Here is a 14,174-nt window from a genome sequence, read left to right as displayed (position 1 = left end):
TGATATCTAGCAGCTCCCTGTCTGTGAAAGCATTGTCGGTACCTACACGAGGTGGGTAGTTGGCTGAGACCATGGGGGCATTCAGGCAACCCTCCGTGGTCCCTAACAGTGGTGACTAGGTGCTCTTGGAGGCACCCAGTTGACATGGCTGGGCTCTGGGGGATAGGGTCCCGGTGCTGAGATCGTCCGAGAGAGCAGCAGGCTATGCAGCCCCCTCCCCCAAAAACAATTGACTAAGGCCAGGCCCTGGAGGATGGAGTCCCCAGGGCCAAACTCGGCCAGGGAAGGGGGGTCCTCCTCCATTTAATAAAGGCTGGGCCTTGGGGGATAGGGTCCCTGGGGAAGAGAGCAGCCCAGGGAGGGGAGGCAGGTGGCCCCCATTTAATTGTGTTGGGCCCCGGGGAATGGGGTCTCCGAGGCAAATATCAACCAGGAGAGGTGAGGGCTGCATGGCTCCCTGCCTGCACACTGGTCGTTCACCCAACAAGGTAGCACTTATTAACTAACTAGTAGAAAGTACTCCATTTGAATAGATATTTTGTGCAAAACTGTTGACTCTTGTTAGATAAACGAGCAGGTGAGCTTCAGTTCTGGTCATGATGCTCATTTTACTGAAATTAAACCAACAGGAAGCACTTACAAATATAAAAGTAGCAGGTGCTGCAGATGAAGCTCCACTTCCAGAAAGGACAAATTACCATAACTCCTGGGCTTGGCAAAGGCAAACCACGTGTGTTTACTCTGCGAATCCATATTAAAAAATAATCTTATATCCTTTGTGAAGGTGAATGTATCTTTCATCTATTGAAGCTCAAACAGATACTCTCACACCAACTCTCACACCCACATAGACCCTCTCACACCTAGTGTCACACCCAGAGAAACAGGTCCTGTGGCCAACTCCAGTTGTGTGCCGCCAAAGGCTGTGCATAGCATGGGGTTGGGTGGTTAAGAGGGCTGGCCGGTTATGGGGGCTAGCCACAGGGCTATTGCACAGCAGTTTTTGTAATAATGTATAGTAATGAAACATACTTTACGTGAAATAAGTTATAGTTAGGAAATACAATTTTAAAAAACATAGAAGTTCACTTAAAAGACAAAAGGTTACGCGGACATTACAGCATTATAGTTAGGTTCTGAATTTACCAGAGAAATTCAACAGTTGTAGCTATTTCAAGTAAATATAACTTTCGCCCTAAAGTAACTATAACTTGCGCCCTCAGCATGCACTGCTAATTTCCCCAGAGATTACAGCACTCATGATAATTTCTATAATGTTGTTTCAAATATAAATGAAACATTAGCAGTCAAATTATTGAAGAAAAAAACTGTTCATGGCAGGGCACGAATTATAATACCTTAGGGCACAAGTACTGCTTACGGGGCAATACCAGTATGTGAGTCATTTTATGGAATCAATATTTCAGTTAGAGGTCCACCATACAACATACGTGAAGTCAGATTGTAATAACAAGGATTATTTTAAAAATATCGAAATAATTTTGTAATACATATTTATGGATTTTGATGCAAGATTGCGCTAGCGCAGTCTTGCGTCAAAATCCACAGCGCCATTCCAGAGTGCCAGCCGGGCCCCATATTAATGGAATGGCGCACAGTGGCGCAAAGGACAGGTTAGCATCTACAGGGTCAAAAAACATGGAAAGTGCCCACAGGTGCCCTTCCCTGGCCCCAGTGACACCCTCACCCACCCCAACCCACACCAGAGGGACCCATCCCAGGTAAGTCCCGATAAGTATTTTTTTTTTTTTATAATACCCCACTCGGGGCCCTGGCTGGGGGGCCCCTGCATGGCACTGGCCCCAATTCATCCCCTGGGCATGGTCATTGGGGTGGTGGGCATGGCTCCTGTCTTTACTAAGACAGAGCCATGTCCATGGGGGTTGTGCACCAGAAAATGGCACTTCACTGCTTAGAGGTAATTTTTCTGCCTCTAAACATTGTGGTGCCATAATTCAGCGCACAAGCCCTGCTTTCCCCTACACCTCCCCCGCCCTGTTAGCATCCTTTCCAAGGACGCTAACAGGGCTTTAGCGCCGGCTAGCGCCATTCCAAGACACCGGCCGGGTGCCATATTTATGGAATGGCGCTAGCTGGCGCTGTACTTTTTCTCGCAAAACTGCGCTAAGGCAGATTTGCGTGATAAAGTATAAATCTGGCCCTTATTTTGGCAGTGCGTTTCCTCATGTGGCAGGACCATGCCGCTTCAAATACCTATTGCCATTACACTGTTACCAGTATAACAATAGTCGCATTCCCAGGGGAAGGTACAATTGCATTTATTTGAATCGTTAAATGGTTTGTACAATAACCAATGTGGTCTGGTCCTCCTGGGAACTTGCTAAAAGGATCAGGGGTGACTCATCCGCAATGGCAGAGGAGCATCGCCTCCCTGGCTAAGAGCCAGCAGATAAAAAATAAAATTATACCTTACTATTTTTTATTTTTCACGTACTGGCCCAGCCAGCAGTGCAGGGAGGCCTGAGGCTGGGCTGTCTTAGGCCGGCCAAACACACATGCGTACTTAGGTTTCTTGAACCCGGCTGTTTTGCACAGCCAGGCTGGAGAAACTGCACAGACCCCAGGGTTGTGCCTGGTTGGCAGTCAAAGCTGCTCAGACCAATCTTGATGCTGCTTTCATGCTAGATTATGCATGAAGGCAGCACCAGGATTGCTGGGAAGCCTCTGCTGGTGTCCCAGCGAATGCTGGGACTCAAGAAAAGGAGTGAGGTGGCAGAAGTGGGCGGTAGCAATGACGAGAATGTTAAGTGTTTTTTCTCTTTTGTTTTCCCCATAGTCGCCCCCGCCTCAACCTTGACATTTGCGGCAGCCGCCGCCTCACAGGATAATGTCTGACAGTTCTTCTTCTATTTTAAAAGCATTCAATACATTTTCTCATATTACTTCCTGTTACATGGGAATTGTAGTTTTTAGAAAAAAGTGCTTCATGCTTGCATGAAAAATCAGGCAAAACCAGTATGACCAGTGAATTAAATATGGCAAGTGCAATTCATGAAGATAAACCTCTATTGCATTACATATATTGTACAATTTGAACACAGATAAAATAATTCAATGAAAATATGTTATTTACATTTATGATGGTCTTCTCCTTATAATGCACATAAGATAAACAATGGCTGCTGGTACTTTCAGTTCTTTATATGGCCACATTGATTTTATATCTATTTCTTTCATGATTCTTTTCACCCTCTATGGTGCTGATTTAAGCCAGTGTCTGATAGGATCATCACTTCTTTTTCATTTATACGAAGACTGCTGATGTTTATAATGTGTCATTGTGGCGTATTATTCTCTTATTTGTTTCCTTTATTGTTTTTTTTCCCTTTGATGGGCAGATGCATGTTTTTCCAAAATTACTTTTACACCATTCCACTGAACATAATAATGCTTAGACACTTGATAAACATACAGATATGCTCAATCAAATGTATACCTTTTTGGAAAGTGGACTATTAATAAGAGCAGGTAGGTAATTATAGTTAGTAATAGGTCACAATCTTACATTAGATCCAGTCAAGGTCTCAGTATATAATCCTTGCTCAATCCTTAGTGTCTTGGCCCACGAGCAGTTAGGCCGAACTTAAGAGACAGGTGTGTAAATCATTTACTATCATCACAACAGTAAACACACACACAACACACAATAAAAATCCAACACTAATTCATAAATATGGGAAATATTTTTATCTTTACAATGGCACCAAAATTAAAAAAATCCAATGTAGGGAACTAGACATTTGAATTTCTAAAGATTAATTGGCCTGATTACGAGTTTGGCAGTCAGAAAACATGACTGCCAGACCCATGGTGAGGAGACCACCGTTGAGATGGGGTTCTCCCCTCCTGCTCTATTACTACTTTACAAGGTCCCCACCCATCAGCCCAGTGAGAAAGGTGTGGCAGCATTGCAGCAGTATAGTTCCTGGCTCATAAAAGAGCCAGCAGCAATACTGCAGCACTCAGGGGGCACCAGCACCCTTGAAATGTGCACTGTCTGCATAGTGCACAATTCAAAGGTGCTAGCCAAGGGAGCCCCTGCACTGCCCATTCCCTAGGCATGGGCAGTGCAGGGGCCACCCAGTGGCCCACTGCACTTGTTCTCCACCACCCTTTTCATGGCGGTCAGAACAAGATGGTAATCAGCAGGGGGCTCTGACTTCAGCACTGCTCTGGCTGATTACAACTAGGACCACCGTCAACCCACAGAAAAAGATGCTTTGAAGTGCCTAAAAGCAAAAAGCGGCAACCACGGACATCTGGTAGTGCTTGGCTGGGGCAAAGTCAAAGTAGGAGGACAACTGTGATGGAGCCCAAGTTGGAGACACTGAGTGGGAAGCCTCAGTCAAAATTTTACCTTCAGGCTCAGTCACTTTTTTGGAGCTTTTTCTCTCATCCTTGGTTGAGGATCTTCTTCAGGCCAGCTTGTGATGCAACATTGTCAGCTTGGCTCAGCGCAAGGTCCAGGTCAACTGCTGGAAATCTCGTCAACAGGGAGAAGCTACAGAGCTTCAGCTGGATGAACCTAAAATTCAGGCGGTTCGTAGGTCGCGGTTCAATGTTGTCAACTTGTCTCTTGTCGATGGGCTGGTCACCATATGGAGCTTTTTCACAAAGTTGCTCCAAGCTCTCAGAAGTCCTTTGTGGGTCCTTGAAGTTGCCACAAACTTGATCCAAGGATCCAGGAACTCTGAGTTGCTCCTTGGAATTTGGGACCACTGTTTCCAGAATGTACCTGGCCAGGATCCTCAAATGGCCACAGGGCGCTGGTGAGCTGGGCTCTTCTTGGAGGACGAGGCAGGTGACTCTTGTTATCTTCTTTGGACCTGTTGCTTACAGAGAGTCAACTCCTGGTGATGTAGAAGCAGGGCAAAGACATTTTCTTGGTGACGCCCAGACTATGCAGCTGGTGTGGTTCATGTGGGTGCAGTTCTTCAGGTACGACCAGGGGTTCAGCAGGGCAGTCCTTCTTCTTCAGTCCTTTCTTCCAGCAGGGTTCTAAATTTCTGGTCAGCTGTACAATACTTATCATTGCTTCTGGGTTGTCAAGCAGGGGGGCACCCCTAACCACTAGGATGCAGGATGTGAACCTCCTGGGTGGACCACTTCCTGCATGTGTAGCTAAAGGCAATCCTGGAACTCACTATTCGTTACAAATCCGAGTTGGAGTAAATGTAGGGGGCCTGGTTTCTGTCCCAGGTAGCTTTCCCTCTGTTTTCCCCCTCGGGGCTTATAAAACATAATTTATAAGGTCCCTGCTTGTATTTACACTGCACCCAGCCCTTGGGGCACCTAGGGGTGACATAGGTAAAAATAAGGTTGTTTGAGACTTTGGAACTACCTTTAATTCTAAAGTGGAATTTGGGCTATTTTTGTTTTTTAAAGCAGCCAGCTACGCAGGTCTGCCTTTAAAACGACACCAGATACTACAGCAATGCACCCATCGGTGCCCTGAATACACTGTGGGCCCTAGACACACATGCCCTACCATATACTAGGGACTTACTTGCAGATTGTCAGTGCCAAGAACTGGCCTTGGAACTGGTTAGCAGTGCCCAGGGCACAATCAGAGTCAGAACACACCAGTATTAGTGAAAATGGCAAAAAGTTATGGGGGTTTTGCAATCAGCCTAGTTTTCTCACAACCTTAAAATACAAATATAAATATCAACATGGTATTCTGATCCTTCTGTCAAAACTTTATGTGGTAATATTAGTTGAGGTCACAATTTGTTATTAATATGCCTAAACGGAGGAACGGATGCACCTTCTCCAGTAATGCCTAATGCACCTTAACATGTGCACACAAATTGATGGACTAGGAAGAAGAATCTGCTTCTTTAAAAATTAAACTGCTTGTGAAAAGGAAGTTCCATCCCATATTATTCGTATGAAGTAGATGTTAGAAACTGGGGTTCTGGGTGGTAGAGGTGTGTACCCTGTCCATATAGGGACCACAATTCTAATGAGGGAAAGCCAGATACACACCCTAAAGCACTCTGTGCTTACTCTCTGGTAGTTTAGCACAGAACAGTCAGAATTAACTTATGAGGCAATGTGAAAGTATTTGTGCAACACACAAACACACACACAGAGTAACACAATGAAAACACCACAAAAAGGACTCTACACCAGTTTAATAAAACAGAAAATGTGTTTATCTGAGTAAAACAAGAACAAAGTGAAAAAACTACATTCAGTAAAAGTTGAGATATTAATTTTTAAAGATTAAATCCAAAATAGAGCTTAGAATTCTCAGCGGTCAAAAGATTACATTAGGCCATGAGAGAACGGTGCAAATCCAATGTTCAGACTGACCGCGATGGGCAGTAGACTGGATACTGAGCCCATGCAGGGTCCACTTTGATAGTACCTTTGATGAAGCAAAGTGTGGATGTTGAGGGCAGGATGTGCCGGTTCCGATCCCCACAGTCAGGTCACGCATCAAACTCTTTTGAAGAGAATGGGATGCATCGTTGTTGAGCCGTGCAGAGTGTCATCATTGAGACACACAGGCAGTGAACATACTGTTGTCAAACAGCCTCTGCATCAGCATCGAAGGAGTTCCCTGAAGTGTACTGGTCCCCCTTTTATCCCAGCCCTAGCTCCCTTCTATCAGTTGGGGTAATCAGCCCTTTGTGTGGAGGCCCCTTTGAAGTGTACGTGTGAACCTCACCCATCCTTCCTGCCTAGTAAGATCCATCAATATCCAGATGGATGCAGATGTAGTTGAGTGTTCTGTGTTGTGACTGTCTGGAGGGAATGCACAAATATAGCTGTCACATAGTCCAGTTTAGACCTGTATTGGAGACAGGCTGTCAGGTTCACAAAGCAGTGAGAGCAAAGAAATGCCCACTTTCTAAAAGTGGCATTTCTAAAATGATAATATTAAATCCAACCTCACCAGTAAAGAGGATTTTATCATTACCATTCCAATGATATGAGATGCAACTATTCCTTTCTGATCAGGAATTAAAACTTAAAAGTATTATAAGGAATTGCCAATCCTGGCCTAGGATATGAGTAGGCCTCACAGTAATGAAAAAATGACATTGGTACTTTTTCACTGCCAGGACATGTAAATATTTAAAGTACATGTCCTGCTTTTTACTTACATGGCACCCTGTCCTATAGGCTACCGAGGGCCTACCGTAGAGGTAACGTATATGTAATAAAAGGGGAGATTAAAGTTTGACAGGAGGTCTTAAATGCCAAGTTGAAGTCCCAGTGAAACTGCACGTACAGGTCCACAGTGGCAGATCTGAGATATGTTTCTAAGGCTACTTAAGTGGGTGTTCCAATCAGTGCTATAGGCTCACTAATAGCATTTAACGTACAGTCCATGGGTTTTTGGTATACCACTTTTTAAAGGATTGATAAGTAAATCAAATATGTGAATTGTGGATCCGCCATTGTTATCAAAGGGCCATTTCCAACACAGAGGAACAAAAACTCAGGCACAGTATACCCATGAGGATCAAGCTAAATGCATTATAAAACAGATTTAATACCATGAAGTTATTGTTCTATGTTTCTCTTCCATTAACTCTCTAATGGTTCTGAAAGTTAAACCAGATGGCACCTGAAGATCAGCCCTGGGTTTTAGAAATATTTTTATAGCAGGGGACACCTAACTCATGTAATATGATGTAGCGTAGTTGCATGTAATTACAGCAAAATGATGCCCCCTTGCTTTCAAAATGATGGGAGGATTTAATTTGTGCTAAGAAAATAATGTAACAGAAGATGAACAGCAACAGCTAGCAGCCACCCACTAATTTATTCATTCCTGTGCTCCCAAGGTAGGGTTTTTGTGTCAACTGACTCATAATTGCATGAACATGTGCAATTACATAATTTTCAGTAATTTTGCATCAAAAGAAAAACACAAAATTACTGCAATTACCTTGATTACTGGAGGCACAATTAAAACTTCACCCAGGCCTACCTAATAGCCATACATGAGACTATGTTGTTTCACATTCACATGAGCACTGAGCCCATGATCAACCTTGTGCACGAAAAATAAAGAAAAACAACCTTGGATGTTGTTACATTTTTTTCAGAAAAGGTTTTGCCGCAGAGTCACAATAGTAGATCACATTTGGGTTTTCTCAATTTACACTGCTGCATCCCTCAAAGGGTATAAAAATAGTCAAGATAATATTTGGCTAAAAAACAGTAGACATCTTAACAAAAGGTAGAAATCTTACAAGAGGACTCTGAGGCCATTTCATGTATTGCTAACAAATGTAACACTGACGAGTACCTGCAACAGTAGAGAAAGTAGCCATCATTCTTACCGAAGGAAGTTACAAACACATTTGTTTATGCTTTCCAAGCATAATTTTCTTTGGACATAAAGTTGTATATTAAAGGTAAAGGGCTACTGGTGCCTTATTGGAATGATGTGTCATTGTACTATCTCTCAATACAATATAGTAAAAAGAACATCTAAAAGCATTCTTTATTTTTGGATGAACATATTTCCCACATGGTGACCAAAAAGTGAAAACCTTATGCCTTTCAGTACAGGGAAAGAAGAAGATTGTTCTTTAACTGCTACTCACTTTGGAATTGTGTGAAAACAGGGCTGATTGCAGAGGCCCCCTGACTTTTTGCCCCCTTTTTCACTTTTTGCTGGTGTTTTCCTGACTCTGATGGTGCCCTGGGTACTGCTAACCAGTCCCAAGGCCTGTGTTCTGGATAAAATCAGTATGCAAATTAGGCTAACTATAATTGGCTAAGTCAACCTACCTATAAATCCATAGTATATGGTAGGGCATGTAGGTCTAGAGACCCTAGCATAGGCAGTGAATCCATAGGTGCACTTCTGAGGTGCCCAGTGTCATTTTACAGGCAGGCCTGCCTTGCTGGCTGCTTTTAAATCAAAGTTACATGCAAATTCGACTTTGGAACTAAAAGTACTTCCAAAGTCTTAAACTACCTTATTTTTACATATAAGGCACCCCCATGGTGTGCCCTATGTGCCCCTGGGTGCAATGTAACTATAAGCAGGGACCTCATAAAAATGATGTTTATAAGCCATGGTGAGGTAAAACAGCTAAATGTGTTTTTCCCCCATTGTAGTGAATGGCCTCCATTGGCTAGAATCGGGAGACTTTATTTTAATTGTTGAAGTCCCCTTAAGTGAAAGATACCACAAGTTTGATACCAAATTAATTGTTATAATACATCCCACAGCTCACAATTGATTTTGATTTTGCAAACATCTCACTTAAGGCACTAGAGGGCTGGATTCATGGTAACAAAGTAAATACCTATGAGGGGTTATACAATTTGACCATGAGAGAGCACATCTTGACTAATTGTATGCAAGAAAGGGTACACTAGCATCTAGTGGACTCTAAGCTGACCAATCCCAGAGAGCCGGAGGAGGCAGCTGAGGAGTGGTTAAGAACCAGGGAGGTTGTCAAATCCCAGATGGGAGACTCCAAGAAGAGGGGTCAGGTCCCCAAAAGCCTAAGGAGGGAGGTGGTAACCCCACCACAGAGACTCCGTCTGTACCCCAGAACCCTTAGAAGGAGGGGAGTAAATCCCACTCCCACTCTGACAAGCAGAGGCAGGGAGACCCAGGGTTAAAAAAGCTCTTGGACAGTAAGGCTTGCTTTGACTGTCAGCAGACAGGTCACTTCATGGGAGATGCAACCTGTCCAAGGAAAGTGGTTAGCACTGGGCTGTCCAGAGTAGCCATGGAGGAGGACTCCTCAGATGATGAAGTACTCATAGCATTGGGCTAGGAGACAGGACCAGATGGTAAGCTGGTGATCTCTGAGGGTGGGAGTAGGCACTTTCACCCCATTCAGGTGAATGGGATCCCTACTGCTGGCATGAGAGATACCTGTACCAGTCACACTATAGTGAGTGACCGGTTGGTGACCCCAGAAATGCATGTCCCAGGAAAGTCAGGATAGCCACAGGGGAGGTCACCCGCAAACCTGTAGCCATAGTGCCCCTACAGAGGGAGTATTCTTGACTGGTTTAGGCTGGTAGTCAGTGCTGACCTCCCACAGGATTGTATCCTGGGCAATGACCTCCCAGATGTGAGTCTGGACCCAGATGGGGGGCGGTCGCCCAGGGAGCCCCCCCAATCCTAAGTCCTGTGGAGCTAGTCCCTACGGTTAGAAGACAGGGGTCCCCAAGAAAAGAAAAGGAAGGGTAGGCCACTCTTAAAGGGAGTTCTGGGGAGCCAAAGGCCTTCTGCCCCAGTAGGGAGGGAGCTCAGAGTTGGCACTGGTGAGGACTCACCTGACCCCAAGGAAGTCCTGCTTGAGAGGTATCTCCAAGGGCTTGGAGTGCGCGTGCGTCCTATTTTTGAAGCCTGAGGGGCAAAAAAGGCTTCACCAACCAGTCTCTGCGTCTGCATGCTGTGGACTCTGTCTTGCCAGAGGGTGCCATTACACCTCCTGGGCTCACTATTTTTGTGTTTTTAATTGCTAAAGTCATATTTTTAATTGTGTATGGTGGGATTTTATCATACTTGGTCTTGTTCAGATTCAATAACTATTACTATTTTTCTAAACCTGTGTAGTGTCAATTTTGTTGATAGACGCACACATTGCCTCTGGGTTAAGCCTTTCTGCTCATGCCATGCCAAGCTACCAAGGGGGTGAGTGGGGTTAAGCGGGTGTGTTTCTCCTTTACCCTGAGGTCCTTGCTTGGACAGGGGGAAACTCCATTTCTAACAAAAGTTCAATAAAGGTGTCCAGGGTCTGTAAATTAAATGCTACTAGTGGGACTGCAGCACTGATTGTATCACCCACATGAGTAGCACTGTAAATATGTCTCAGACCTGCCATTGCAGTGTCTGTGTGTGCAGTTTTAAACTGCCATGTCGACCTGACAAGTGTATCTACTTACCAAGCCCAAACCTTCCCATTTCTACATGTACGTCACCCCTAAGGTAGGCCTAAGGTAGCCCCAGGAGCAATGTGCGTGTATTTAGATGGTAGGACATGTACTAATATGTTTTATATGTCCAGATAGCAAAATACCACCAGATTTGCTTTCACTATTGCATGGTCTCCCATAGATTATCATGGGAATTGTCTTTAAATATCTTTTAAGTGCAGTTTACCCTAGGGAGTAGATTGCGCTATGGAATTTGGGGTCTCTGAAGTCACAATTTAAAAATAAATCATTTGGTATAGTTGTTTTTTAGATTGTTTGTTTGAAAATGTCACTTACAGTAAGTGGATATTTTCTTACTTAACCATTCTGTGCTTCTGCTTGGCTGCTGAATCCATTTCTAGGTCAGACTGACAGCTGGGAGGTGAGGTGTGTCCTGCCCATCCTGATGAGGCTTGCTGGGCTGAAGTGAGAGAGAAGAGCTAACACCTGCACTTGAAAGGGTTTTCCTTCCCTCTCACAATACAGTCTCCAATCCCTAGTGTGTGTCGGGGGCAGGGCAAGGAAGAGGCAGGGTCTTGTGCAGTATAAAGACTTTCCTTTGAAGTTTGCCTACTTCAAAGGCACAAAAGAGTATAAGACGTGGACTGCTGACCCCACAACTTTAGATTACTTTTGGGTCAAGATGAACCTGTGCCAAGGAGAAGAGCTTAATGCTTGAGGAGGACCTGACACTCTGCTTGTTGCTTTGCTGTGCTGGCCTGCTACTGCTGCTTCTGCCTTGGTAGTGAAGGGACTAGATTTTGCTTCCTGAAATCTGGCTTGTGAAGTTTCGCCAAGGAGTTAAACTGAGCCTGCCCCCTGTTCTGAAGTCCCAGCGCCATCAAAGTCTTCATCTGTCAGACCCCTGACCTGCCACGTGATACCACATCCAGTCCCTGTGCCCTTAAAAGAAGGAGTTGGTGAACCCAAGGTGAAAATCCATGCACCAGTGCTGAGGGGCAGAAAAATTGACACAGCACCCCCTTGCAGCTAAAAACATAATGCAGCTGTAAAATCAATGCAGCACCTGCCTCGTGTCTGCAGAATCCATAAAGCTAAAAAACTAGTTCTAGAGCATCTCAGGGCTATAGTGCACAACAATTCTCTGTACCCTGCTGCATGTCATTTTACTGACACACATCATGGCAACGCAAAGTCATTGAGATTTTCTGTGATTGTGATTGACACCATTATTCAAAGAGTACGAGGTGGTGAAAAAAATAAGTCTTTAAGGAAATTGAAGTGAAGGTGGATCCTAGACCGTGAGACATTGGCCCCTAGAGGGTTAAACTCTGATGAAGATATGACAACTCATTTGCACTAATTAGTCAGAATTGTAGTTACCGTTTAGACTACCTTGGGTTTTCTTAAAATGATAAAATGTTTTTAGAGATTTCTTATCTCTCTTTCCCTTTACCTTTTTTCTCAGAATGTTTTATGCTTTCACAGTCAGCACAGGTGTGGGGCAAGAACTTCTTCTTGAGCATGATGCCCACTTTCACGTGGGATGCCTGTGACTGCTGTGCACAACGGGATGCCCACATATGGCTGAATAGTGAATTATTCTTTTTTTGAGATATGTTTGTTGTATAGAAGGCCCACATGGGCCAGAATGATTAATTGTTTACGGTACTTCACTATTATATTGCGAGGTGGAAAGACAGTAAGCCACCTTTCTATTAGGTCAAAATTTGGGTATGTGCACGGGAGGCTTCAAGCAAATTGCACATTGTGAAATCTCACTTGCCTCACACAAATGATGGTGATATTTACAGATTGACAATCATATGATAGTATATAATAGAAGCATTGCTAATGGAGGAATTAGGTTGCCATTGTACAAAAATTCAGAGATAGTAAATGTGAGACATTAATGATTTTCTCTTCTCCCTTGTAATCTTAAAGTTATATGGTAGAACTATTTTGAAATTAGATATTATGCCATTGAAAGAGTATGCACAGATTAATATAAATTGGTTGACAAGCTAACAATGAATGATTTTACGATATTCTAAGATGGCGCCTAGAAATTCATGGGTGCAGGGAGAAGAAATTGTTTTTGTCCTTTGTTCATGTTTATAGATGTCTGTGCACAATGTAAATGTACACTTATATGGTTTGGGGGGCTTATCACCATAATACCAGTGATCAAGGATGTGCTGGGCCAAAATGGGTTGGGGAGAATCCTTGAATAAATACATTTTGCAACTTACACTGTGTCCGGGTGTATCCATGGTAATCCATTTGGACACTGTCTTGTGTGTATGATATATGTTACCTACTGGCAGTCACCAGTATGTAGTCATAATTAGGACCATCTTTACACAGGAAAAGCATTTTTTTACTTGCTTATATCTTTGCCACTGTTTGACGAATCTCCACAAAAATTTCCCAAAAAGGTGTTGCAGTGATTCTTGTTGTGTTGTTGTGCATGGAATGTTTCGGGTGATCCTTCAAGCAGGACCCCAGAAAAAGGCGCTCAAAAAACATTGCATTTCTTATATTAATTTCCATAGGATTCTTTAGACATAACTACATTCCGAGCCACTGGACAGAATTACACCAAATTTAGCACAAGCTGGCTGTCGGTACGCAGATTACACTTTCTCTTATTTGGATAAAACCATTCAATATTTTTTGAGAAATTTAGGAAAATTCAAATTTGTATATCTCTTGTATATCTTTAGCCATGAAGTATTTGTGAACAAAGGCGAGCTCACGCAGGGAAATGCACAGCTCTGATTGGCTGCCAACAATTCAAACCAGGAAGTATTGGCAGCCATCTTGGGATTCGGGTTGAGCTGAGTCCCGAAAAAAAAAAAAGATAAAAGGGGCCAGGGTAGGAACACTCTGACCCTTTAGCACTGATGTGTGGGTCCCAGAGGAATGCTCCAGAACAAAAAAACATTGTTTTAAAGTTTTTTTTTTACCACATGTTCGAGAGATTTGCAAATTTGTGGCACATGTTTTTAAAAAAACAAGCACAGTCTCCCGCACTTGTTTTTTTTATAGGCCCCCAGGTGCATGAAAAATTTTGTGGAGGCCTCCTATCCCTCCTACAGCTCTGGGGACCACCATCCCGGTGCTTCTATTATATTATATGCGAGGGCCTGTGGACTCGTGCTGCCCTGGGGACTGCCACATCCCCTGGGGAGCCTTATTTATAATATGTGGGGGGACCCCTGGGGCATTGCTGAAAGTATTTTTGGGGGGTCCTGTGC

This window comes from Pleurodeles waltl, chromosome 1_2, assembly GCF_031143425.1.
Source record: "Pleurodeles waltl isolate 20211129_DDA chromosome 1_2, aPleWal1.hap1.20221129, whole genome shotgun sequence".
In the NCBI taxonomy this organism is placed as follows: Eukaryota; Metazoa; Chordata; class Amphibia; order Caudata; family Salamandridae; genus Pleurodeles; species Pleurodeles waltl.
The sequence above is the reverse complement of the archived record's forward strand: the minus strand, read 5'-3'. Positions refer to the sequence as shown.